At 41.0% G+C, this 23139-nt stretch overlaps 1 long non-coding RNA gene across 1 annotated transcript; it reads right to left on the bottom strand.

Moving 5' to 3' along the window:
- Window positions 1-612: 612 nt before the first annotated feature.
- LOC128843437 (uncharacterized) lies at window positions 613-21519 on the bottom strand. The gene is made up of 4 exons (XR_008446266.1): window positions 21364-21519; window positions 20673-20912; window positions 15971-16106; window positions 613-1665 (listed from the first exon to the last, which is right to left on the bottom strand). It is a non-coding gene; the product is annotated as an uncharacterized LOC128843437 (long non-coding RNA).
- Window positions 21520-23139: the final 1620 nt, after the last annotated feature.

Genomic DNA, 23139 nt, shown 5'->3' with positions numbered 1-23139 from the left:
GGATATATGTAAGATAGTCTCAGCAGAAGAGATCGGGGGCTTGGATTCATGTCAAGGAACCTACTTTACTGATGACCATAAGCTAACTAGTAGTACCACACTTTTCAGCTCAAATCAGAGTTGTCTCTGTATTTATCACAGAGGTAGTGTGTAGGCTAGAAATCCTCACTGTGCTGTAATGATGGTGATAGCATCACCTCAGATGTAGATCAGAACATTAGAAGTATTTTATCATTAAACAAAAAAGGTTCCTGAATGGTGGACCTCCCCCCACAAGCCAGGCGAATCTTATTTAGAATACTCCATGCCTATTACTCAGATCCGGATGTTGGAATTCTGTTTTCTCTAGATTGGATCCACTCTCCAAATGGTCATTATTTAGCCAAGAAGTTGAGATCAAATTTATGCATAAATCTTTGGTCCACTTGATTATTCTGGCTAGCAACTACAATATGTGGTCGTTTTCCTAAATGACTGCAGAATGTCAGATTAATCTCAATCCCTCTGCTCACTATTTCCACAGGTGAGGGGACCACAACACATCAGTGATTCCAAAAACAGAGGAGGCATCTTTTTCACCTATTAACTTTATTTCTCCACAGTTGGAGATATCATCTGCATTTATCACGCAGTATGCTAAAATGCTCTCTCTACTCAGACCACAGTTCCCTATGGAAATCCTCTGGAGACAATACAGAGTTGGCAAGCAAGCTTCAGAAAGCCTTTGTTGTAGCATGAGAACACCTGGAGTAGTCACCATTTCTGCCTCTTATCCAACATCCTCTGTGGAATATGAGAGATGGATTTTTGGTACTACTTTAATAACAAAGGCCCAGACTTTAAAAGATAAATGGGCATTGTAACACTGAGTGAAGGAACCCCTAACTGATTTAGGTGACTAGCTCCTAAACGCTAGCTGATTTAAGAGGTTAAATCTCATTTTCAAAAGGGATTTAGGCACTGAGTCAATGGGATTTTACATCTAAATGCCTAAATCTTTTTTTGGAAATGAGATTTAGGTTCCTAAATAAGCTAGGCATTGCCACACAAAGTGCAGCAGACTTTAAGTAAAAATCTGGCCCAAAGATGCAGGCAGGTGGTTTTGAAAATCCTACTAGGTGCCTATCTGCATTTTTAGGCACCTAAACACCTTTAAACATCAGTCCCAAAGTCTCCAAAAGATTCAGCAACAGTTGATAATGAGTAAACTTAGCCTGAGAAGATCTAAAGCGGTCAGGACTTGCAAATGTATAACTACAGACAATTAAAACACAAGTGCACAAGAGTACAGCGATAACGCACAATATTATTTCCATTTGAATTCCATGAAGCTTGCCCTTGATTTCAGATCTCCCACAATTGTTTTTGCTTTCAGTGTTGTTGATGCTTCCTTTTCAAATTCAGGAATTGAAATTCTTTTGATGGATGTATTTAGGTTGCAGACTTTCAGTGCTTTTATCGCTCCTGGGGAAACAAATTAATGGAGCCTGGAAAACCTCAGGGCTCTTCTGACAAAATTAAATCTTCATTTTGATGTGTTGGTGCATTAGTTAGCCAACATATACTGCTCACGTCCAATGGCCATCCTGACCTAAGACTGCAGATGACATTGTCCCAGAGAGAAGTTTCCTAAAGAAGAACTGGTTCAACCATTGACAGATATTCCTACAAAGAGAATTATTAAAATCGATCAAAAATCTTCATGTTTAAATGACAGATATCGAACCTCAGACTTATGATGGTGAGATCTAAAGCAGTTTAGGGGATTTTTGGCTCTGTTTTGAATACGTATGACATATATTGCATTTTTAGATCCTCCTCCCCGATTCTGGAAAGCACTTAAACATATGCAGCAACTCTTCTACTCCAAAAATAAACTAGCAGGTAAAATGGGCCTAGACTTTGTCTACACTTGAAAGCTATATTGGCATTGCTACATCTGTCAGGGGTACGCAAAGCACCACCAATATTACCACCACATCTTTGACTGATGCAGCTATGTGAACATGACCCCCGGCATCAACATAGCTCCGTCAATAGAAGAATGCTTCAATCAGTGTAGCTAGTGCTGTTCGGGGAGCTGGTGTTCTTACACAGACTGAAAAACTCCTGCTAGTGTAGGCTGCATCTAGACAACAGGGCCACATTGGGATAGCTATGCTGATTCAGTGATGCTGGGATAGTCTCTGCAGTATAGACCTAGTCCTGCTGGACAGATCACACTGCTGTACTGCAGTCTCCCTGCTTGAGCTGCCAGACTTTATAGCTGAATTACAACTGCAGAGACTGAGAGGCAGGAGTTAAGCAGGGCAGAGAACAGTTTTCCTGTCCCACAAAAATTTGAGATTTAAAATATTTGTTCCTGTTCCGCATCAAGATGAAGCGGAGACTTTTCAAAGTGTTATCAACGGAAATTAATTTGGGTGGGAAAAGACTGTCACCTTGATTCACTTTTGCTCACGTTGGCCTCTATCCTCCATAAGAATGAGTCCCCTCCACTCCCACAGGAGTTAATAATAATAATGATTCCATTGAGGTCACATAGCACCTTGCAGAGTTAGGCCAGGCTCCCTATGTTATGGCCAAGACTTGCTTTGGAAACATCCACGGTTCTCCTTAAATAGCGGTAGGGGTTACTGCCAAGAGATTCAAGGCTCTGCTACTGCCAGAGCCTAAGAGTATGTCTACGCTTTGTTTTAAAATCCACGGCAGCGAGTTGCAGAGCCTGGGTCTTCAGACGTGTGCTAATGTAACCCCTGCACCTTCTGGGTGTGGTGTTCTGTCCTATCTAGTGGCACCAAGGCCACTGAGAACTGGGTGGGGAGGGTCAAACTAAGATACGCAACTTCAGCTACATTATTCGCATAGCTGAAGTCAAAGTATCTTAGTTCGACTTACCTGGCCATCCTCACGGCGGCGAGTCGACCACCGCGGCACCCCCGTCAACTCCGCTTACTCCTCCTGCCGAGGTGGAGTATGGGTGTCGATTCGGGGATCGATTTATCGAGTCTAGACGAGATGCAATAAATCGATCCCCGATACATTGAACACTACCCGCTGATCTGATGGATAGTATACACGTACCCTTAGAGAGAGAGAGAGAGAGAGAGATAAAATGAATTTGCTCTTCAGCCTTAGCTAACAGGCAGTTGGCTTTTAGCTCATGCGGTAGAGGCTCATGCATTAAGCTCCAGAGGTCCCCGGTTCAAACCTGCCCACTGACGACCAGGGTCTGTTGGCGTTACACGCACAGATGCTGGAGCTCTGGTTCTCGAGCCTGGGGTGGGAGAGTGGATGTCAGTGACAGAGCGACAATGTCTGTGTTATTTTATTTTTAAGTAATCCACTAGTATTAATAATAAGCATGCGCCTGACGAAGTGGGTATTCACCCACGAAAGCTTATACTCAAATACGTCTGTTAGTCTATAAGGTGCCACGGGACTCTTTGTTGCTTTTATATTTGCTGTACTACTGAAGTTGTTATTATATGATGTCAAGTAACAGAGGGGTAGCCGTGTTAGTCTGGATCTGTAAAAAGTGACAAAGAGTCCTGTGGCACCTTATAGACTAACAGACTAATATTGGAGCATAAGCTTTCGTGGGTGAATACCCACTTTGCCACATGCATCTGACAAAGTGGATATTCACCCATGAAAGCTTATGCTCCAATATGTCTGTTAGTCTGTAAGCTGCCACAGGATTCTTTGTCGCTTATTACGTGATGTCATTTTCTTGCTGCTTTTGTTGCTGCACTATATCATTTCTTCTTTCAGAAGAGTCTGGTCTTGCAGGTAATTATTGCAACTGTCTCAGATTTCATCTATGCACTTGACCATTATTATTCATGATATCATAAAATTGAAGTAGCACTGCATTCTCTTAAAGCCACAGTAACACCATAGTCTACACGGATGCTTTTAGCACCAGGGCATGAGGTCTGTAGACCTCAGCTGTGTGACTCGGTGCCATGGGTTTTAAAACACAATGTGGACATACCATCAGAGTATTGTCTGCATACAATGGATATCCTGCTACCTAGGACACCCCGGTAAGCAGTGTAATATCATAACACTTAAGTTGTACTTGACATGGAGCCCACATTGACTTTGTACAGAGAAAGGCATAAAATTCAATGGCCGCAAGTTGAAACTAGACAACGTCAGACTGGAAATAAAGTATAGTTACTCTCACTGTTTAAAAGTAACCATTGGAGCAACTTACCAAGGGTAATGGCAGATTCTCCATCACTGACCATTTTAAAATCAAGATTGATATTTTACTAAAAGATTCACTGTAGGAATTATTTTGGGGAAGTTCTATGGTCTGTGTTCTACAGCTCAGACTAAATGATCACAATGGTCCCTTCTAGTCTTGGAATATATGAAGTGTTTTGCCGAATCAGGGCCTAAGCAACTTTCCCTGATTAAGGGCCTGATCCAAACCCCAATGAAGGTAATGGAAGCAGGGGAGGCTCTAGCTTTTTTGCAGCCCAAAGCATGGCAGGCTGCCTTTGGCGGCTTGCCTGTGGGAGGTCCCCGGTCCCGCGGCTTTGGCGTACCCACTGCCGAATTGCCGCCAAATCCTCAGGACCAGCGGACCTCCCACAGGCAAGCCGCCGAAGGCTGCCTGACTGCCGCCCTCGCAGGGAGCGGCGGGCCACCCGCTGCGGCTTGCCACCCCAGACACGTGCTTGGAGCGCTGGTGCCTGGAGCCGCCGCTTAATAGAAGGACTCCTTTTGACTTCAAAGAGCTTTGAATCTGGTCCAAAGACCCACACCTTAAGAACAATGGGACTGCTCATAGTCTTAAAGTAACATGTTTGCAGGATTTGGGCCTAAAAGAAAACTTCATTTTCAAAAGTCTGAAGAGTTGACTGACTAAAATGACAGGCACAAAATGTATATGAGGAGTCAGTGGGGTTGTAGAGATGTAAATTGCAGAAGTTGACTGATCCTTTATTAGATTCTAAAAAAGAGAAAATTGTATTCACTGTAATAGGCTCATGAGACATAAGTCTCATTTTCATTAAGGTTTATCTGTCACCATTAAATTAAAGACTCAACTGGATTAATTAAATTCCATTTCTAATTCTGAAACTTTTTTATTATTATTTTAACTTAAGTTAAACAAAAAAAATTACAGAAAAACCCTATGTGTTGTGATCAAATCAGGCTCTTCCTTTAATTATATGGTATTTTGCCAATTTTCCAGTCATTTCAAATTACAGTATAATTATAACAAAGATGACACAAACTGCAGAGAAATACTTTTGAAATGGTAAGTCTTGCCCATGTGGACAGAATTTGTCTTCTCAAGGGAGAGAGGCTGACTTTGTGGATTAATTCTCAGGAGGGAAATATAAACTAAATCCAGTATGTCATCCTTACTGCTGTAGCAAGGCATTGCTGGTTACCTCAGTAAATCAAGTCTCCGGGGTAGGTTCTTCGCTAGCATTCCATAAGTGGGAAGGGGACTTAGATCAGCTGGGACAGGCAAAGGAGTGGTGGAGTACTGGCTTGAGGACATGCTCCAATCTTATTTCACACACCATCAGAGGTCATATGTAGTAATCTGACCAGGCTGGAAGAGAGGCAGGCCAGAGACAACAGTTCTCCAATCTCTATACTGCTTTGCAGTAGGATTTTTTTCCCCTATAGTCATTTGAGGAGTTGCTTGCATATAGATTGACCAAGCGTTCCCTTCATCAAACTGTAACCCCCTTGGGCTTTAGAGAGTACGGCTCCTTTAAACCTTTGTCCTGAGGTAGAGGATGTGCTGGTGGGTCCAGGGGCATGGGGAGGGGGAGGGAGAGAGAGAGCGCATGCACGCTACAGGGCTACAGCGAGCAGGCCCTCACATAGCAAAGCAGCCAAGAACCAGCCTGAAGCCCAGGAGGGACAGACTGGCCGACCGGGGACACCACAGAACAGGAGCCACAAGGAGCACTGTACCAGGGAGGAATCACCTGACAAGGACAAACTGGAGCTGGAGCCAGTATCACTGCTACCCAGAGCAGCATGGGTCCCATGAATACTGGGGCTTGTGACCTTGCATTGGGAATGAGCGGGGAGGCTGTAGCTAGGTAAGTGGGGAGATTGTCGCTCTGCATGGGTTTGCAGAGAGCGGCAGAAGAGGGCACCGGAGAGTTTGTTGGGGAAGGTTGGCTAGTGCCAAAGATGACCAGGAGCACCCAAGACTCACTGCCAGACTGGAACTCCGCCCAGTACTCCTGAACTCCGTGTCTGTCCTTTCAGACTGTGGTACCACTGGGCCTGTAGGATATAACCCTGTTTTATCACTCCACCATCTTCCCCCGTTTTTCTCCATTCATCACCCTTGATCGATCAGTCCTTCAGCACTCCACTCTGCTGTCAGATCACTTCATTGGGGACTCGGTCACGGATTGAAATTCCAGAATTCTTCTTTCCATCGCCCTCTCTGTGACAGCCAATTGCTGCTCCGCTGTCTTCGTCAGCGCCCATGTTTCGCTGCCGCACAACATTGCTGGCAGAACTGTTGAGTTGAAGAGGCTGGCACATATTGCCTTGCTGATTTTTCTTTGGAGGACATCCTTGATAGAATTGAAAGCGCATCAACCTGCTTTCACTCTTTGCGAGAGTTCACCTTCCTGATTGTGGCGCACGTTAGTTTCTTGGCCTAAATAGACATATTCCTCAACTTCTTCTATTTGTTCTTCCATAATTGTTATTTGGGCTTTTGGCAAAGTATCAGACTGCATAAATTTAGATTTGGAGCGGTTACTTTTCTGACTTGGCTGCTTTTTGTGTTGAGTTCTCGCAGCATTTTCTGTAGTTTGATAGTATTTTCGGCAATCAGCACAATATCATCCGTGAATCTGAGATGGTTTAACTGTTCTCCATAGATGTTGATTCCACCCTTCCAATTCATCTGCCTCATTACCATTTCAAGGCAGGCTGTGAAGAGTTTCGGTGAAACCATGTCTCCTTGTTTCACACCTTTCTTAAATAAGATGCGAAAGAGGTATCAAATAAAGTTATATCTGTAATACAGTCAGAATTTGCTTCCTTTAATAATTTGATATAGTTTGTTTCAATGCCCTGTTCTGCAAGAGCTTTCAACGCTGCATTGATCTCTACACTGTCAAATGCTTTTAGTTGACAAAGGCAATGCATAAAGGGAATTTGTATTCCTATGAGCATTCCAACAGCTGGTTTATAGTGGAAAATATGGTCCATTGTGCTGAAATTCCTTCAAAAGCCTGCTGTTCTCTTGGCTGCTTGTCCAAACTCTGTGAGAGTCGGCTTGTTATTATTTTGGTGAACAGCCTGTAGACATGTCAGATCAGACATATTGGACGACAGTTCTTTAGATCGTCACGATTGCCCTTCTTGTACAGCAGAATGGTGTTGGACTCCTTCCAGCTAGATGGTATCTTCTGCATTTCCAAGTAAAGGCTAAACCTCTGAGCAAGGGTTTCCCAGAGGTCTTGGCCTCCAGCTCTTATTTCAATTGTCAGTCCATCTTTACCTGGGGATTTTCCTTCCTTCATTTGGTGAATTGCATGTCGAACTTCGCTGACAAGGACTGGGAGTACATGCTCATTAGTCTGTTGAAGTGTTGGTACTGGAACATTTATCTGAGATGTGAACAGTTAGGTGTAGAAATCTCTGCAGACCACTTCCATCCCTGTTCTGTCAATTATTGGTTTTCCATCCCTGTTCTTTAGTGCCATTATTGTTGACCTGTACAGTGTCAATTCCCTTTTGTATTTTTTGAGGCTTCTGTGATCTTCAGCCATCATTAAGAGACTTTCATTTCAGTACTTCTCAAAGTCCTCCTTTAGTCTTCTTCTTATCAACTTGCAGAAGAGGGAGTACTCAAGTTTGTCACCATCATTTTGCTTCATATTCCTCTGCTTCTCTAGCAAGTTCCGTGTTTCCTCCGAGATTCTTCCCTTTGTTCTTTTTGGTCTTTCTTTCTCGGCTAATTTCACACATTGCCTCAATTTATCAATTAAGTTTTTATAATCCTCATCGCAGTTATCTATAAGACTCCAGTCTTCCTTGGAAATGTTTGTTTTCAAGATTGCCTCATCGAATATTTTTGGCAGCTGTCTCTGATTTGCCATCTGTAGCACTTTCTTCTCCACCTCTTCATTGAAGCTGAGCTGTGATCTGAGCCAGTGACGGTCACTATCGGTGTTAAATGATGGTACTACTGAGATGTCTTGTACAATGAGCCGCTTATTGACCAGAATATCGTCAATTTCATGCTTGTTCTTCGTATTGGGCATGATCCATGTGCACTTCCTCTTGGCCTTCTTCTTAAACCAGGTGTTACCAATAAACATTTCTTTTGTCTCCGCCAGAGTTGCCAGTTGTTCTCCTCATGGATTCCGTTCACCAATGCCATATCTTCCAATGAACTTTTTGCCTTCTTTCCCTCTTCCAACTTTGGCGTTGAAATCTCCCATCACAATCATATATGTGGATTTTTGAGCGAGGGTTTCCTCGAGCTCTTGATAGAATTCTTCCACATTGTCATTTTTGCTTGTGCTAGTGGGAGCATAGATCTGAACAAGCTTGAGGGTGCTGTTCTTGTTCAGTTAGAGGCATATCACTCTGATGCATGACTTGAACTTGCATGAGATGATTTTTGAAGACCATTCCTTGTTGATGATGAAGCCATTTCCTTCAACGGTTCTTATGCCTTCTCCTTTTCCCAACATGATGGTACTTTCATCTCTCCACTTCACTTCCGTCTCCTTTCTTTGTTGTGTTTTGCAGAGACCAAGGATATCTCAGGTTGTCCTTACCTTCTCCTCCATTAGATGGTTGATCTAATCGTCTCTCATCAGTGTCCTGCAGTTATAGGTAGCCCTCTTTCTGGCCCTTGAGATTTTTAACAGCCTCTCATCGACTGAACTCCCCACCACTGTCATAGAACAGATCAAGGAGCGGACAAGGAGTTGGGGCTCCTTTATTCATGCTGTTTTAGCCATTTCTTCATCCCCCCCACTGGCTATGCTGTCAATGGCATGTTTACCTCCTTAACTTAGCTAGCACCCAACCTCAAGAAGGAGAGCAGCTGTCCTCTCCCTGAGTTGGCAGTCTGACACCTTACTAGCATGGCTGAACCTACTAAAGAATACACTCCATTACCCTCGCTGTGAGACAAGCCAGGGTCACTGCTACACCACTTTGAGGTGCTGAGGTAGGATTTTTCCAGCAGCTCCATTCATCCCTTTGAAAATAAATATTTCCATTTCTTATACTCATTGTACTATTCTTACTCCAGGTGGGGTGGAACAGGTGACCCGGGATAGAAGGATGTGTCCCCTGCTACGTTTCTGTGCGCGTCTTTCCTTGGCTAAAGCTGCCTGCAGAACACACTCCATGTTGGCCATGAGGGTGCTACAGCTACAAAACATTTCACAAACAGCCAATTTTATAACGGATGGATACAGAGAGAGAGAGAGAGAGAGAGATGGAATACAGGACATTGTGGTATAAAGGGTTTTATCAACATGAGTTTGAGATGATTACTAATGAGTGGCACCGCTTTGAAGGAGCTATGCAGATTATCCCAATTGAGTACAGATAAAGCCTTTATATTACTCCATACCATTGTGTGTTTTGCATTAGCCACATAGGCTCTAGAAACCTGTTTTAGTAACAGAGGGTACATCTACCCTGCAAACTAAAAACAAAACAAAAAACAGCAGTGAGCCTCGGTGCCTGGGTCAACTAACTCAGGATTGTACTACAGGGCTTAAAACAGCTGTGTAGATGTTCCCACTTGGGTTGGAGCCCAGGCTCTGAGACCCCACCCGCTTGCTGGGGTTTGGAACCCGGGCTCTAACTGGAGATGGAACATCTACACTGTTCTTTTTAGCTCTGTAGCACAAGGTCTATGAGCCCAAGTCAGTTCATTTGGGCTCTGAGACTCACTGCGGGGGGAGCGGGGAAGAGCACAGTGTAGAAAGTACTTTAAGGCACAGGACTTTGCAGTCAATGGGATGGAAGAACTAGTCCTAGTAGATTTTTTTTGTTTTGTTTTTAAAATCTCGCTGTAAAACACGGCGAGCATGCACATGTGAAAGTCACAGCTAAAATGTAAATGAGTGCCGATGGCATCTGGTATGATCTAGTGTCTGAAATTAAATTAAGACAAGCCAGAGTGGAATAATTAATGCTTCTTTATAACCGTGGAGGCACGAATTTTGAAACCGAAAAGCTGGAACAATCTGTCCTGGACCAGCATCATCAGGGAAAGTGTTCTGGCACAAATGGTGTGGGCTCCCATGGGATTTGAGACCAGAATCCGGCTCATTATTTTTAAATCTTTTGAGATTATAGATCAAAAGAAATCAAAGCCATATATATAAAGAAATAGTTTAACCTAAACTTAATGCCCTTTAACGAGGCATGCATCATTAACCATAATATACATTGTTCTTTTTACAGATCTCGCTTAGTGGAATATGTTTTAAATTGTGATGCTTCGGGATATTCATTAGCAGCAAAACCCCTTCTGAGCTGAAATGTGAGCATCCCCTAGAGCGTCGGAGAGCTGAAAAAAGGGAGCGGGAACATGTAATAAACTGATCTGAACAAAATGAAGGTCAGAGTCCACATTCATGCAGAAAAGAGGTCGCCTGAGAAAGATGTATTATTAAATAGGACCTGGAACAAGTAGCAGGAGGAAATAGTTGCTTAGCTTAGGTAGTAATCAAATAGTAAATAATCAAGAGGATCCCCTAGGCGAGGAAGAAGAACAGCTGAAAAGCTGCAATGCCTCATCGAAGCTATATCACACTGGCTTGGGAAATAGTTTATGACTTACTCGTCAGCTCCTCAACTGGTATAAGCCGGCATAGTTCCACTAAGCATAATGGAGCTGTGTTCATTTACACCAGGCAAGGATATGGCCATATGTATTTTTTTTTTTAAATGCAGACGTATGAATGATTTTGTTACTTCCCAATAAAATGGATTGAGTTTTATCATCAAAGAATTATAGGAGGAGGAATGACAGCTTTATGTTGCAACAGAAGCAAGACACAAACAGATGTGAAATTAAAAGTAAAGTAAAATACATCACTGAGATGATCAAATGAATGACAAGTGGGAAAAAAACTCCCTCCAGACAGATATCATCATGTGGATAAAGACTAGCTATGGATGATGAAGACCGATCAGCATCACATTCATTACCCTGGAGGGAGACAAAATACAGTAGTAAACTCAGAGCAGCATGGGTGCAGAGCGCTGTGAATAGAAGTGAGCAGGTAAATTATCAAAGAGAAATGACTGACAGAGCACCTGATGATATACTTGTGTGTCCCATCTATCAATGGCATGCCTTGTGCTGTTCACCTACAAGCTGAGTGAGATAATAAAAGTTTAATGACTGTCGGTGGCTCTCGCAAAGCAGCAAAAAAGCCAAATAAATGTGACAGCACAGTGTGATGTTTGACGTTGCAAAGTTATTCCATTCCCAATTCATCTGGGAAGTCCATGAAAGAAGGATCGGCTACTAAAATTCACCTAGAATGATGGCCATTGGTGCTCTCTCCTTCCGTAGAGGTTTTTAAGGTCAGGCTTGATAAAGCCCTGGCTGGGGTGATTTAGCTGGGAATTGGTCCTGCTTTGAGCAGGGCGTTGGACTAGATGACCTCCTGAGGTCCCTTCCAACCCTGATAGTCTATGATTCTATGATTTTTGCTGTCTCTGTCTAGCAGTTTGTCTTAAACAATCTCTTCCTACCTAGCCTGCTGCCCTGTAAGAATTTTAATTTTCACACTCAGTAAGCTCCGTAACCTGATACACAGAACTGCAGCCTTTCAGTCAGTTTTTAATATGGCTATTCCTCCCTTTCTGTTTTGAACGCAATTTACATAAATTTAATACTTACACCTAGTGATCAGAAAGATTTATTAGTTGTCAGCACACTGTAAAAATTACAGTTACTACTCTGCAGTGTGGCAAGAAACACAAGCATTAGCCTAACAGGTTAATACTGACACTGCCAATGACCTGTGGAGGTATTCACAAAGCATGTATATAAGAAATACATGGAGAGAAGCTGAAAAGCTGACCTGTGATTTGTGCTATGGTTTGCAATCTCACATGACTGTAACAATTAGATTTAAAATTGTAGATCACAATTCAGTCCCTAGTCACAACGGTGCAAGTCTAGAGTAACTCCGGGGAAACCAAAGGAGTTCCTTGGACTTCAGATCAGTAAAACTCATAGCGGAACTGGGCTGACCACTCTCATGATGCCCATGTTGGGCTAGGAAATGTGTGTGTAAGAAAGCCATAGCTCAAATGTCAATGTGTGACTACGGACTACCATATGATCAAGTGACAAACTGATGACAGACGGCATTGGAGCAACAAACACTCCTTTATAATTGTTGGTGCAAAGACTAGACTATAAAACTTTTAGGGATGGGCAAACTCCGTTTGCCCAATGTCAAGTCCACTCAAACACTGACTGTTAGCCACTCTGGGTTTGTCTACACTGCAGCTGGGAGCAAGTCTCCCATCCCTGGTGGACAGATTCACATTAGACAGATTCGCACTAGAAGGGCTTGAGCTAGTGTGCTAAAAATAGCTAGCTCAACCAGAAGCTCAGACTCTCTAGTCCACCCAAACCCCCAGGCTCCACAGCTCAAGTGCCAATCCGAGCGGGAACATCTGTACTTCTAGCTGCAGGGTAGATATACCCACTAAGGTCATGTCTACACTAGAAGAACAACATGTGTTGGCTCATATGGCTTTAAACACAATTTAACTACCATGATTTTGGACAATAAAGGCCAGCTTCTCAAAAGCTATTTAGGTGCCTAACTCCCACTGAATCAGGAAGAGCCAGAACTTGAACCAGGGTTTCCCCACATTCCAGGTGAGTACCTTAAGAATTCTGAAAGGTCTCAGTTTCATCCCCCTGTGGAATGGGATTTTTTTTTTTTTTTTGAATCTCAAAAATTTTAGTAGGATGGGAAAACCATTTTCCATCCAGCCCACGGATGCAGAAAATGAAGCAGCAAACACATTTCCAAATGAGGTAAGTTGACGTGTGCCCAAGCCTCCTGTCTATACTTGCCTCCATTTAGCTTTAGTGTGGTTCCTAATACGTAGCAAAGGCTTCACAGCATTTGTTTAGTAAATCACGCTTGGGAGGAAGGTTTGGGAAACAAGTCGAGAAAACGAGTTTGCAAACTGGAGTTACTTTGACAAATCTCCAAATAGTCTGAGATGTTAGCAAAAGTCAAACTTTGTGAGATCCATTCACTTCACTAAATCATTGTCAATAAATCTTTACTTCTTCCAACAGCTGGCACCCCTTTGTCACCTAGTGACCTAATGAGGTACTGAAAATGATCAGCCTTTAATAATCCTTATTGTTCAATACAAAGCAAGTGGTGTCTCTTTCGCCTAGTGTGTGAACTGCTTTATCTCACAGTGCAGAGAAGTATACCTTACATATGCATAGCAATTTACAGATATACAAAGAAGCAAGGTCCCTGATGTGTACTGAACCTCCTTATGCAGAAGAAGATTGTAACGGGCTTTTAACACTACAGATGTATGTCTGCGTCTAAAAAAAATGCCTTCTCTTCAGTCGAGTATCTGATTCAGATTTCCTCCCACTTCACATTTACTAAATACAGCTGTTAATTTTAACAAGACTTTAGTCCACAAATGGAAACACCTACAAAGATGAAAAAAAGCTAGCTTCCAGGAGTGAATTGTGGAGGGTACATCTAATAGCCTAGGCCTGTCGTTATATTGAGTAGCATCTTGCTCTATAGAAGGTCCTATTGACTTAACTGAGGTCACTTGTGGAATGAGAGTACCCAACATGAATACAGGTGTTCTAATCTGGCCCATTGTACAGTAAATGACTTCATGAGTAGCCCCACTAAATGGTTCTGATCCCCCTGAAGGATATCAGAATCTGGCCCATGGTATTTTTCTATTACCTGTTTTTATTCTAGGTTTATAGAGTGGGTCAGGTTAATATGTAACTTTTGGGTAGGCTAGAGTTTACTTTACCACCCCTCTCCTCGTGCTTCAAAACATAATTCCTATAAACACACACACAATTCAGTCACTGAACATTCTCAGCCAGAGTCAACTTCCTCGAAGTCCAAAAAAGAACAGAAGGAATTAACTTAATTCTTAAGCACTGACTTTACAAAATTGTATAATAATAAAGGAAAATAATAATAATAGATTATTTCTACCTCATAACAAAGCTATTTCATAATCCACATATATTACCTTCATAGTTATAAATACAAAAAAGGAAAATTAAATCTAAACAGATCAGTCCCCACAGACACATAGGGAGAAGTAACTCAGAATTCCCAAAGCTTAGACTGAATTCACCTGAGTCTCAGAGTCTTTGTTCCATCAGTTCTACACAGTCGGCTGAATCTAAAACACTGCAATAATATCTTCCCTCCTCTTGCTTACAGAAATCTCCAGTCACAAACCATACAGACTCTTTTGCCTCCTCTGCTGTACTGTGGAATCACTCCATTAGTTAGTCAGCTAACAAATTAACCAACCAATCAGTAGTATATTTATAAACGAATAACCTTGCTGCAAAATGCTTCAGAGTTAAGGGGAAAACAGGCTGCTTTCTGCTTCTTTGCTTCTCCAACCCAGGCCAGTCGGTTGCTTTGTAAAGCAGCTGCTCTAACTACTAGCCCTCAATGGACTAGGCTAGAAACAGGGAGCCTATTGAGCATGCCCAAACTACCACACCCACATCCAGAAATTTCTGGGAATGGAAAACTAATTGCGAGTCTGCCTAGCCACAATGACCCAGACAACTCATTCCTCCCCCGTCCCTTCTCTCGAGATCCGTGGTTTACAAATATAAGGGATGCCATCAGGTTAAAAATTATATAAATACATTTCAAGAAGCAAGTTCTTTCACTTGTGTTATTAACATAGTCGATTTTTAAAATACTTGCAGCAATCTATTTCCCACCCCCCCATTTATGCTGATTTTACCTGGCAGTGAACAGAGATTAGTCACGTTATACGCTTCTGGTGAGTTCCACTTTTTGGCCACCAGGCCTGAGCACAGCATTGCATTGTCTGGGTTACAAACATGGATGGGGAGCATTTCAAATCCTAAAAATAAACTGTTTTCTTTGGAATTTTAAAAGGTCACAGAGAGAGAGTTGCATTTTAGTCTTAGAATTTGTAAAAGCTTGTTTCTACCTTTGAGGCCTAAATCAATCAGTCTGATAGTGTCCCCTTTTAAGAATATCTTTAGAGATATTGTGGGGGTGGGGATTTAAATAACAAATCTTAAAGATCACTGAGGAAAGGTGCGCACATACCACCCCCAATCATATACAGCCTTGTAAAGAAATCCAGACTGCGGGCATTATATGATCAGAATTAATGGACAAAAGTATGACTATAAACATACAAAAGGTTTTTATCATAATCAAAGCTTGTTAAGTAGAGGCCTATAGTAGATGGAAATGAAATCGGAGCATGTATTCATCTGTACTTCCCTTCCCTACTTGGAAAAAGTAATTTAATTCTACTAGAGAGAGTAGAAAAAGCCAGCAAAACATCAGGATTACATGGTGTGCCAGAGGGAAGGAAGAATAGGATATATATTTTTGTATTGAAATATTAATCTGGGCATCTCTATAAAATTCTATCTGCATACATTTTACTGTGCTATGCTATTGAATCTAGGACTGGAAAACATGGCTGAAAAGTGTAGTGGAGATGTTCGGTAAATGAAAGTATATCTTAAAAGCATGCAAAGTGCGAAATGGCGTAGGTCAGCATAACTCCACTGAAGTCAATTGAACAATGTTGATTTACAGCAGCTGGTGATCTAGCCTCAGATGTCCTGTCTCTGATAAGGATCATGTTTTGATTTCTAGCCTTTATTTTTAAAATCACACCAGGACAGGTGCAAGGATTATACAGCACTAACCTGAAGGCCGTTTTGCCATGAAGATATCAAGATTGCCCATCTTCATTCAGCGATTCTGCAAATTAGTCACCAAAAGGGCCTCTCGAGACCTTTACCTCGGCATCCAAAGCACTGAATCATCTGAAACTGTCTGTTGCTGATCAGATTAGACACAAATTAATTTCTAACAAAACTGCCTCATGACATATCACAAGTTATCACATGTGACACAGTGCGATGCCTTATTATGTACAATGACGTTACTAGGCGATATGTTGTGTTCAGAGAGCACCAGGCGTTTAATTGCCTGTCACCTCAAAAATAATTTATTTTATTTCCCCACAGTTGGAATTACACTGTATTCCAAATAAAGAGTCTTCTTGGGGAAAAAAAATAATGCTGTTGGTTTCCTAAAAAGGAGATATGAGAGTATTATTTTATTTACTTAGATTTATAGCTTCACAAGTAGCATGCGTCTCACACTCTCGGTACCCCTTACAATTAAAAATGCAGTCAGTCTAACCAGAAGGGAACTAGATGTGATACCACAACTGAAATCCAAAGATATACTTCCGTCCTGTCTAAGCATCATCCCTCAAGCTGTATTTGAAATTGTTGTATTAGGTCTTGATAACAACTTACCAACGGAATTTAGCCTTTTTTTAAAAATGGACTCTTCTGCAAACAGAACTTGGTTTCCATTATGTGCAACTATTTACAAACAGTTTCTGTGAACTAATGTTAACCTATTAGGTGTTTTCAAACTTTTCACTTTGACGGTTTGCTGTTCAGTATTAATGGTATATTATTACTGATATAAGCCACATTTTCCCCCGGTTCCCTGAATAGATGACTGAAATGTTCTAAACAACAGAGCAGAGAACAAAGAATAAGCAGAGAATAATGAATATTCTGGTTTGTGCATGAATGTCTTTGTTCAAATCTAAATTTGCATGTTCATATGAAGCACTGACATTCCCCCAAACAAATACCTAGTTGCCCAGACATTCTCAAATAGCAAACAAGAGGTTTAAACGGGAACAAACTGAACATCTTTAAGGGATCCAAACTAACATTTTCTACCACTGTTTTCTGGTATTTATCTGTCTACAATGAAAAATAATACATATTTGTTGAAAGTGCTGTATTGTTATTACTGGGTATCTAAATCTCTTCTTCCAGTAAACTCTGGGGAGATAACCAGATATCTAGCAAAACACTCAAAGTACTTATTTTCTATATGACATTCTTTTTTAATGTATACCTATCAGAAAATACATGTGCTTAATCACTTCTCTATATGTTCTGAAAAATCTACCACTCCAAATAACTTTTTTACCTTTGAGGCAGAGAAGAGATGCAATTTTTTTATATTGTAAAAACCTCTTCCCCATACATAAATTCACAAGAACATTCTTCTCTTGCCATTTCCTTCATTCTTAGCCAAGAATTAGTCAAAACTAGCATGTTATATGGACTATACTGTAGTTGTAATCTGTTGGGCAATACCGATGGTAAAAACACTGCTACGTAAGGTTCACGATTTATTAACTGTATCAGTGTTTCATTTTTCACCAGTTTGTTTTGTGAAAGACCACGACATAAAATGTTATAGGATGAAGATTCTAAAAGGCAGTAGATATTGAATGGGAGTTTCACAAGTTATGGGGCAGATTTACAGAGGTCTTTAGGCATGTAAAGAGAGGTACCAAAGTGCCTAAGGAGGTTAGGCATCTAACTCATAACTTTCACTGACTTTCCTAAATACCATCATAACTCTGGCCCTACATGATATAGGAGCACATCACTCATTGAATTTCATGTATTCCAAAGTAGAAATGGTAGAAATTTTTGCAAAGGAAACGGTTTTCTTCTTAGAAAATGTTGATTTGACAAAATTGAAACATTTCATGGGAAAGTATTGATTTAATAAAATCATTCTGGGAAATTTTCAAAACATTTCACTAACGTCAAAACATTTTGTTTTGCCTTTATCATTTTGCCTTTTGTTACATTATAGTTTACAATACTAGAGACAATATAGTTTGACCGTATTAAAACAAAATATCTTTTCTATGTAAAATTGAGGTTTCGACTTTGCATCTTGATACTGAGCCAAAACTAAACTTAAAAAATTCTGAATTTCAGAAAGCTCTACTCCTAGGCCACCTAGGAACATTTGAAAATCCCACCTTTTATGGCTAAACTGATTTGAGAATATTTCAAAAGAGAATGACTTCAGTTCATTCATTTAGGCCCAAAACACTTAAGCATGCACTGAACTTTAAGCACATGGTCAACTCCTGTTGAAGTCAATGAGCTTTTCTGTGGAGCTAGTAAACCTGGCTGATGAAGCTGGTATTTGTACAAGAAGCCTTCCTTGAAGTACTATATTTCACATGGTCATACTTTCATGTTTTAGATGAGTTAATACCACTGCAGCCAGGCAAACAAAGACATCTATTTTGTTGTTATACATTGATAATTTGGTGGGATTTTGATAAATCATCCCCTATTCTCAGTATCATGGAATTACTGAATATTTTCAAGATACTAAATAACGCACTGAAATATATCTTGTATGTTAATGCTTTGACCAAAGAATAATTATTTGCTCTTTTTCATCTTTTACAAGCTGTCTATATATAATGCTTTGTCAATGCGAACCATTTAAGTTTAAGATTATGGCAGTATGCCTGGTTTCCTTTGTCCAAGTTACTGAAAATATCTTAAGAATTTAATCTATTAATTTAACATAGCTAATAATTCATAGCTAATCAAGTTCATGGCAAGAAATTAAGTGCTATTTTTAAACAAAGGCATGGCTGAATATGTATCTATTAAGCACTGTCTTAGCTTGAGAAGATTTAAAGGAATTCCTGAGCTAACAAGTTAGCACTTTCAATTGCCATTATTTCCCATGAAAGTTTAATTTTCCAATAAAGTTAATTAATCCAAGCTGAAAACTGCTATGTCAGAAGAAAGCTAGAAAAGCTACCATACAGGACAGGTCATTGAAAAATCATGATGAGTGTAGGGTAGGATTTTTAAAAGCATTGAAGCCCCTTAGGAGCACAAGTCTCTGTGACCCAAGGACCTCTTGATGCCAACTGGCAGAGGATACAGGGAGGCATAAGGGTTACAGGGTCTGTTATGTACATTCTAGTTCACAAAAGTGGGTCATGTAAGGTTTCTACTGAAAGCCTGTGTCACACTTGTCATCATAATCTTTGTGAAATGTACGTATGGATAATATGTAAGGCGACAGTATATTCCTAAGGCCTTACAATTAAAGGGAAAACACCCAGCGGTAGCTCACCTTGAGGCAGAACTTCTCCAGAGAGGTAGAATACATCTCCCTAGATGACTATTACATATTCTGCATCTTACACTAGAAGTCTATTAAAATACTGAGCTAACGGCTGATGAAATCTTGGGGATGTAAGAAGGAGCAGGGAGAAACAGGAAGAGGTTAAATGGAGGTGGAGAGAATCCCATTTTAGAGGTAAAGAACAAAAGGAATGTTCTGGTACATCTGGGAGAAAGAAAGATGCCCTGGCACCCTTCATCAGGGGGAGGCAATTGGGCTTCGGCTCATGAGAGAAGCGCCTCAGCCATTCTGGTTGAAAAACGCTCTGTGAAGCCCTTCAGGGGAAGCATTACCTTACTAGACAAGAGGACACCTTGTGCGGTGTTTTTAGGCTCGAGCATGCAGGTTATGATTTTCTTGTATAGGTTAGTTTCTATTAATCCTACTTGCTGTCATTTGAATCTGTTCTTTGTTAAAAAGCCTCCTTGTTTTCACTATAAACACGATAAACATATGCACATGCTGTGTGTTAAGCAGACCTGAGGTCTTCAGTGTAAACAGCACGCTGCAGGGGACAGTTTCTTTGGGAACAGCAGCTCTGGGAATATCATTCTTTGTGCCTTTGAATTGTTCCCCCTACATTCTTTAATAAAGAGAATCTGGAGACTTAAGGGGGCAGGGAATGTTGGACAAATTGTTTGTGCAGTATTATGAATTGCTCTGCCGTAAATAGATAAGAACAGTTTAGATATTCCTGTTCTTTACTGGGGGGGAAATTGTGTTGTTTCTCATTAAATAACTAAGTTATGGTGATGCTTATGGGAAGGGGGGTCAACTGGGACGTTCATTAAGATAAAGCTACCCAAAATGGCCACCCCTGCAATGCAATTAAGATTTTGCTGAGATTAGGGCATAAACCAATACAATAATCCTCATGGGGGAAAGCCACTAGGAGCTCCATCCTGCACAGTGCAGTCATTTGGCTCTAAACATATGCTTAACTTTAAGCATGAATCGTCCCACTGAGTCCAATTAGATCAACCACACACTTAAAATTAGGATATGTGTACGTGTTTTGCTGGATGGGGCCAGTATGCTTAAAACCTTGCAGGAAGGAGGTCAAGATGATGTTCACATAAGAATGTCCTCTCGAGCTAGGTTTTCATCCTGATAGTCAAGTGCCTAAAACACAATGGGCCATTACTTAGCAGTATCAATTACAAGCTGAAATATTCTTTTTCTGCAATTATGAGAGAGACAACAAAGAGAATTTAAACCAGTGAACCTTTATTTTTGGGTCATGGGAAAGATTGCTTGTCTAGAGAGAGATGTGAACTTTAACTAAGCTAGTACCTGGTTTGAACATGGAGACAAGAGTCATATGAACTTTTTTAGCATCTGCTAATCTCTTACCGACATGGGAAGGCAAGGGTTCTTACTGGAGCTGAACAGGCAGATGGCTCTAGGAGCTGAGTTTTGCAGTTTCATTGGAAGAGTGCAGGCCAAAGATCATATGGAGTAAATCACAGAGATCCCCTCAGTCAATGCTGGCCAAGATCCTGCACTGCGTATTGTGGGTAGTCAGTCCATATATAGACACAGGAGGTCAGAAACACACCATGGGAGAATTTAGCTGAGCTCTGTAATGCCACTCTAACAAAAAAAAAAAAAAAGTTTAGTTTTTATTTTATTTACTAAAGGTAAGAAGTAATGAACTTGTTTGTAAAGAAATTTGTGATCCTTGAATGAAAGTAACTACATAAAAGTGCACAGGAAGATATTATGTATAAAGCCTCCATCAGAAGCAGTCCCCAGGACAGTGTCTAGTCATACACAACATTAAGTCAACGGGAGCACACTAGAAAGAAGACCATCATTCCCTCAACAACAACAACAACAAAAGTGGATAGTATGTAAATAGGGAAGATATTGAAGCCAATGGCGTTGCATCCATTCTCCGCTAATGTAACTGGATATTCCTGTACAGCAGGGAGTGACACCTAATAAAGCTTAGTGCTATTCACTCTAGGCACTGGTGGCTTTTAATTATCATTTATTACTATTAATAAAAGAGTCAGCAGGAGCAGCAAAGGTGGCCTCTCACCCAGCCCATCCAAAGCGCAGCGTGCTCCTCGAAGAAGCCACCTCATTTTCAAGTGGCTATAGCTGGACGTGTAGCTTCCTATTTCACCATAGCCTACCAGCCAACCAGGAACATTCTATTTCTCGTCCCCCTCCAAACGGTTCGTGATCTACCTCAGCCAAGTCTGCTAGAATCAGGAACAATAAATAAATACAGATGATTCCCAACTCACAATGAAACCACAAAACAATTAGACAATCTCCTGCTAACCCAAACTCCCCCGTCTCCTCCTGTTCCAAGTATATGGTCCTATGGACACGGAAGTCAATGTTAAAACTCTCATTGACCCCACTGGTGCGGGATCAGGCCCTAAATGCGTGCCAAGAGCCACAGGAATAGGAGTGAGAATTGAATGAGAGTTTTGCCATTCAAAAATATCAGGTGGATTAGCCGCTTTCTCCGTCTGACCAGGTTTATAACAAAACCCAGATGCAAACAAAGGCCTGGTCTACGCTACCTACTTACTTTGGTATAACCATGTTGCTCAGGGGTGTGAAAAATCCTCACCACTGAGCTATGTAGATATACCAACCTTAACCACCCGTGTGAACAGCACTAGGTCAACCGAAAAGCTTCTCCCACCAACATAGATACCGCCACTCTCAGAGGTGGCATTATTAAGCCCATAGGAGAGCTCCCTTCCATCGGCTTAGAGCATCTGCACCAGACGTACTATAGCAACACCGACGTAAATTTGTCACGTAGACCTGCCCAGAGTAATCAACTGGATTAGACTCACACTCTGGAACAGATTATAATTTGCCAGTCACTGGTTTGGAATCATTACATTACAGCTGTAGGTCTGGAGTCTTCTCACTTACGCCAGCAAAAGCCAGGAGTAATTCCATTGAAGAACTGGAAAATGATAATGTGTAAAATTAGTGCAAATTAATAGGCTACTGTTAGCTCAGATGCTTCCCACTTCTGTTATTCGTCAATTCAAAGGAATTTAGCCAAACTGCACAAGCAGAAATTGTTCTTCATTTGTACCTTTGACCTAGGTGAACAGACATTTTATTAACCTTATTCTCAGCCCATAACAGTAGATCTCAAGACTGTGCAGCATGTGTGTCAAATCCTTTTGTGACATGACTCTATTCAGGATTCTTCTACGTACCCGATGAAATTGCTGTCAAGGCTTTGAGATTTTTTGTACATATGGCAACTTAAAAAAAAAAACAACAACAACAACAAATGTTTTCTGAAGCAGTGTTTCCATCCAAGCTGTGCCACCAAACAGCAATTAAACAAAACCACGCTCATCATACAGCCTAATAATAATTCACCTATTGATCTGCAGTCACTGACTTGAAGCTCTGTGCAACCAAGTAACTGAGCTATGAACAGGGAGAAAAGCGTATAGAATTCTTTGCTTGGGATGGATGAGAATGCATTAGCCAGTAGCAGCACTGAAGCTGATAAAGAAGCAATCATTAACACAACTAAAGAATGGTTGAGCTGATTCTCATTTGCAGTCTGAAGTCCATTTTACATTGACAGCATTACTTAAAGCAGCAGTAGTGTAAATGAGAATTAGGCCTGGTATATTTTAATCCTGATTTTTGTAAGGCTTATCCTGATCTCACATGTCAATTTTTCAAGTGATTGAAAACCAGACTGTCGAGTTGGTACATTTTATAAAGTTGTCTTAACTTTTCACATTACTTCTCCTGCTATTAGTGTTTCTCTTCCATCTCTTGCCCACATATCATCCTTTCTATGCACTTTAGTTTAGAA

This window comes from Malaclemys terrapin, chromosome 9 (assembly GCF_027887155.1).
Source record: "Malaclemys terrapin pileata isolate rMalTer1 chromosome 9, rMalTer1.hap1, whole genome shotgun sequence".
Classification (NCBI taxonomy): Eukaryota; Metazoa; Chordata; order Testudines; family Emydidae; genus Malaclemys; species Malaclemys terrapin.
Note: the sequence above shows the minus strand (reverse complement) of the source record. Positions and strands in the feature narration are given on the sequence as shown.